Below are 6000 nucleotides of genomic sequence, written 5' to 3' on the forward strand. Positions count from 1 at the left end.
AGTCACGTAATCCAGTCAGAGTAAGAAAAACTTTAAAAAGATCAATTTAAAAACACCTACCCATACCCTATTACATTATTATGTTTACTAATGTAGACGAAGGGAAATCTCATATTTTACCAAATACACACACACACACACACACACACACACACATATATATATATATATATATATATATATATATACTATTTTTTAAAACTTTAATGAAGAGACTCATAAATATATACAATTTTAACCCATAGGATATTGTCAGTAGATTAGGTTGTTCTGGGGTTAACTTCAAATGATTTTTTTTTTTTTTTTTTTTTGCCAAAAACTCACACTAAAGCTTCTTTTAATTATCTATTCATATTTTATATTTTGGAACTTTTGGGGGGAACTTTTTTTTATGTTTTTGTTTTTTTTTTAACAAAAATTAATTTGGCCCTGGCAGGTGGCTCAGTTGGTTGGAGTGTCATCCTTTATACCAGAAGGTTGCAGGTTTGATTCCCTGTGGGGGCACATACCTAGGTTGCAGTTTTGATCCCAGTCGGGGTTTATAAAAAAACAAACGAACAAACAAAGAAAACGCACACACACTTATTTATGCATTCACTGGTTGTTTCTTGTAAAGCCCTGACCTGGGAAAGAACCCGAAACCTTAGCCTATTGGGAGGAGCTCTAACCCAGGGCAAACATTAATCTTATTAATAGAATATAAAGTTTTACATGGTTTTTTTCATGAAAAGTTTCCACATCTTTAGGTGAAGCTAAGTATATTTAGACAAAATGATCCAAGTTAAATTAGATTTGAGCAATTATAAGGAAAATTTAATCAAAATTATGATTTTGCATAATTTAGACCTTTTTTTTAAATTTCAGATAACACTTTCTAAAAATGTGCCATTTACTTATATGAAGTCTAAATTGGTGGTGGTTGCTGAAACCGGTTTGGCTCAATGGATAGAGCGTCGGCTTGGGGACTGAAGGGTCCCGGGTTCGATTCCGGTCAAGGGCATGTACCTTGGTTGTGGGCATATCCCCAGTAGGGGGTGTGCAAGAGGCAGCTGATCAATGACTCTCTCTCTCATCGATGTTTCTAACTCTCTATCTCTCTCCCTCCCTCTCTGTACAAAATCAATAAAATATATTTAAAAAATAAATAAATAAATAAAATAAATTGGTGGTGGTAATGGTGAGTGCGTGTGTAGAACATTAAAAAGTACATGAGCAAATCCTCCATAGATTTTAACTCTCCAATTTATTTGTATGCAATGAATGTGTAACTGTCAGTAGTTTGCTTTCAAAGCACAGGTCTCTTTTGGATATTGATCATCAAAGCATCTATTTATAATGATATTCATTGTAAGAAACATGCTTCTAATTCATCTTCATAGAAGAGAAACAGCATGTGTCCAGGCCCTTACTGAATCCTCCCCCCCTCTCCCCCCCCTTCCCGCCAGCAAACAGGATGTGGGGTGTGGGGAGAGGGTGTGAGAGCTGGGGAGGTGGAGGCAGCTAGAAAGGTCTCAGCCTATATATTAATGGTCCAATGGGAGACAGCAAGACGTAGGCGACCTAAGGGGGGAAAGGTGACCTCATAGGGCTCAGCCAATGAGGACCCGGAGGAGGGACTAAATACACCTGTTGTGTTCCTGCCCCACCTGTGCTCCTCCTCAATGGGCACCACCCTCCGGGTAGTTATTAAAAGTCTCTTTGTCGCCTTGCTTCTGTCTCCCAGTCCGTCGTTTGAAATTGGGACAGGGGAGCCATTTCTCACATTCATGAGTCCCCCCAATATTAACTGGGGATGTTTGATGTGGTGAATGGTGATGGAGCGCAGTTAACGGGCCTCCCTTCCTCAGCCCCTGAGAGGGACTGAGGTTTCACTGGAATGAGGCAAGGAAGAAGCAGGAGCCTGGAGAGGGGCTGTCAAGAGCGGGTGGTGGGCTCTCCCCGAGTTCAGAGCTCACCCTGGGCCTGGCTCATCCTCTCTGCTTCTGGGTGCGGGGCCCGGCTGAGGAGCCCCTGGCTGCGGGCCTGGGACGGGACGGGGCTCTGCAATCGATAAGAACGAGCTTCCTTTCCCACCGCTTTCCGCTGAGTCAGTCCGTGCCGAGCCGGGCAGGATCTCCAGGCCTTTGTGTTCAGAGGATTTTACTGGCCGCAGAAGCCACACCCTGGTGCTGCACAAACAGAACACTTTGTCCTTCCTGGAGGTCTGTACTTTGACCGCAGCCCCGGGATCTCTAAAGGGCCTCGCGCAGGCCCGCCTATTGTGATGTAGAGTGTTGGGCCGGGAGATTCTCCCGCTCTGACTGCGGAGGCTGACCAGTGGGAACTCAGGGACTCACAGGCTGGTGGAGGCTTGGGAGGAAGATCGATCCCACCACTTAACATAGGCTCGGAGATCCTTTAATATGCACACACAGAAAAAGTGCAGTGACAGCGAGGAAGAAATGGATTGATTTGTGTTTTGATTCAGAAAAAGTCATGCTTTTATTAGTAAGAACACATTCGTGTCTAGCAAATACCCTTTTCCATACGTCAGGGTAGTCAGTGACCCATTCATTGGTCTGCACAGGCAGCTCTAGGAAGTGGTGTGAGCCCAGGAAGGCTGCCCTTGGAACCTGACCCGAAACTGGCAAACAATCTCCTGCTTCCCAATCGCCTTCATGAGATGTTAATCATCTTCCTGCTCTCCTCACACCCTGTTACAGGTTCAAATGCATCTCATGTGACATTCCATTCTGAGCTCTCTTGTATGCGATAGATAATACAAAACCATCCTTCATTAAATGCTGCTACCGACAAAATTCAACTAAGTACATGTGAAGATTTTATTGGCTTCATTAAATGATTCCTGAGTGAGGCAGCATCCCATGTACGACTCCTCAGAGTGCAACCTTTGGGGCACTCTGAGGAGTCACAAAACGAAAGGTTTTTATAGAAAGAAGGGTGGGGCAAGGGAGCTATTAACAAAAGAAAGTTATTTTTAGGCCAGGGTATCTTCCCTTGGAGAAAAGGAAGTGGCAAGGATTTTTACCCGGCAGATTGCCTCTTCTTTCTATGGGGGGCGTGGAGGGTCCATGTGACAGCTTACGTCACTGGTGCTTGACCAGAAGATTCCAGACTGTTTGATGGAAATTACATTTCTAGGAGAGGATGAAGCTGCAATTAAATCAGGTATTAAATCTAGGTTTGATATCATGGGCTTTTAGCACAAGCGACCCCAGTTTGGGTCTGCGGTTTTTGCAATGCTATATTCATTTTCTCATTTAATTACCTGGTGGGGTAACTTCCATAATCCTCTTTTCACTAATGAGGAAAGAGAGGCTTAGAGGTGTTATGTCTCTTGACATGGTCACTCAGTTAATGATGGGAAGAACTGGAGTTCTAATGAGGCCCGGTAGAATGCAGAGCTCAATATCTTATCCAGTAAGAAATTCAGCCCACTAACCAATACACCAGCCTTTGCATTAAAAAGCGGGCTTGGGGTGTCAGTCTGGACAAACTGGGGGCCAGAGGACTTCCCTTGAAGGTGGCATAAGAAGCATGTTGTTTTTATTTAGATTGGATGCTTACTGAGGTGGGGATGGTGTTGACAGATATTATTAGATAGTCAAGCACCTCCCTCAGTGGCCTCTCCCCCCAGCTAGAATCACCATTGTCTCTTCTATAGCTTTACCAACTTCATAAAACAATTTGGCATATCATCTTCACTCCAGGCCAGTACACCTTACTGAAGTTTTCCTTTTTATTATCAAACCCCTTCTCTGGGATAGGTGTTCACTATTGGCCATCAAACTATATCATAATCCTTCTGCAAAGTGAATCTCACAAAAACGTATCATCATGGACATTTTTCTAAAGTCTCACACTTAGATTAATCCTGCAACCAAGTTCGATCATTGCAAGAAATAGTGTAAGGCAACTTACTTCTGCCTTTTTTCTCTTAACAAAACCCTATTGGGTCTGGTCTGAGGCGTTGTAAAAATAGTTTTGGTTTCTGTATGCTTATGTGTTTTTCTAATTTTTTAATTTTAGATATGTGGCTTTAAATTAGCCAATACCAATAGCACTCATTTGGTGAGCCCTAAACCTGAAGCTAGTGATTCTCAGAAGTGTTCTTTCTTTAGGATTCTTTCTTTGGAGAGATGACTTGCTCACCTGTTCTGGAAGCACTCTGTCCTCAGGGCTTCTGTGGCACTGCAGTTATCTTATTTTCTTTCTGCTCATTTGCTATTTCTCCTTGCTTGTCCTTGCTAGTTTTTCCTTCCCTACTTAACTGCTAAATGCTGAAGGACTTCGGATTTGGCTGTGATCTCCTTCTCTATCTATTCTCTATCTCTTTCTGACCTCATCTGACTCCACAAATTTCAAAACCTTCTCTATGCCGATGAGTCTAACATTTCTCTCTTCAGTCCTGCCATCTTCCTTAGTGCCAGATGTCTAGTACACACACCATTCAGCTTTATCATGACAGTGTTTTTCACGTGTACCAAGGACGACTTTTAATTTTCACTATTTCACTAATCCATTAAAGCACTACCTACCCTATTGTTCAGGCTATGTCATGGCCTCTTGTCTTTACACCTCTCCTCCACATCTCTTTCATTCTTCTCTTTCTCTAAAGACCAGCTTTTCTGCTGTATATTACTTCCCAGCATCTAGGAGAGGGGCTGAAGTTTCTGAATTCCAGCTCTATTCCTGGCTTAGAAAAGAGAATCATTTGCACGAACTCTTGTTACCTTTCTGCTCTGATTCACAATAGCCAGAATGGGACCAAGGTCTTGTTCTATAATCAGGCCTGGTTATGGGAAGGGCGTTTTTCAGAAAGGGGAAGTGGGTGGTGCATGGGTTAGACAGATATCCTAATATTTACTATACAATATTACCAAATTTCCAATAATTTTTATATTCAAGACCCCCTTTACATGAACATTCATGTAAAGAATCATAAAGGATAATGTTTGGCCCTGGCCAGGTAGTAAAATTGGTTAGAACATCTTCCTGATACGCCAACATTGCTGGTTCAATCCCCAGTCAGGGCACATAAAGCATCAACCAAAGAATACATAAATAAGTGGAAACAACAAACATTGGTTTCCCCTTCTCTCTTTTTAAACAAAAATAATAAATTATAAGAAATAAAGGATAATGTTTTTGTTATTATTGTTATTATTAATGGTTGTTAATCCTCACCCGAGGATATTTTTCCCATTGATTTTTAGAGTGGAAGGGAGGGGCAGAGGGAGAGAAAAATAAGAGAGACAGGAAGAGAGAGAGAGAGAGGGAGTGAAAGGAGAGAGAGACATCAATGTGAAAGAGACACATTGATTGGCTGCCTCCCACATTTACCCCAGCCAGGGCCAGGGATTAAATCTGCAACCTAGGCAAGTGTCCTTGACTTAGAATCAAACCTGTGAGACTTCAGATGCTCTAACCACTTAGTACACTGGCCCGAGATAAGATAATGTTTTTATCAATAGTGATTGTAGACAAAAGACTTCTTTTTCTGCTCCATTATTTCTTCTTTTTCCTTATTAAGAAAGAACTTAGACTACATGATTCCCCAACCCTCCTTGACATAAGCTCTTTCTCTAACCTCAGCCCAGCAAATTTTATTTTTATTTCTTCCCTGAACATGTACGCCTAGTTTAGTCTACCAACCATTTGCCTAGTATGTCTTTTGGGAGTAATCAAATATAATAGGAATAGTGGTGATTAAGCAGCCTCTAATTTGGTGGATTTGGCTAAGGTTAATTTAATTATGAATTTTATAATATGATCCTAAGTAATTGACAAAAAAGTATACAACTGTAGGAATTCCCCAAAAGAGAGGAAATCTAAGTTAGAGAGAGCAATAGAGAAAATGCTCTTAATGTGGACAAGGCAGTGAAAGTCTATGGATGGTATTCACCTTTCCTTTGGCCGGGATTTTGATCCATATCAAGTGAGTGTGCATCGCAGAAGGAGAAGCTGGATTATACACTATGATCCATCTCTCTGAAAGTG

The sequence above is a fragment of the Pipistrellus hanaki genome, assembly GCF_964339955.1.
Source record: "Pipistrellus hanaki genome assembly, chromosome: 10".
Lineage (NCBI taxonomy): Eukaryota > Metazoa > Chordata > Mammalia > Chiroptera > Vespertilionidae > Pipistrellus > Pipistrellus hanaki.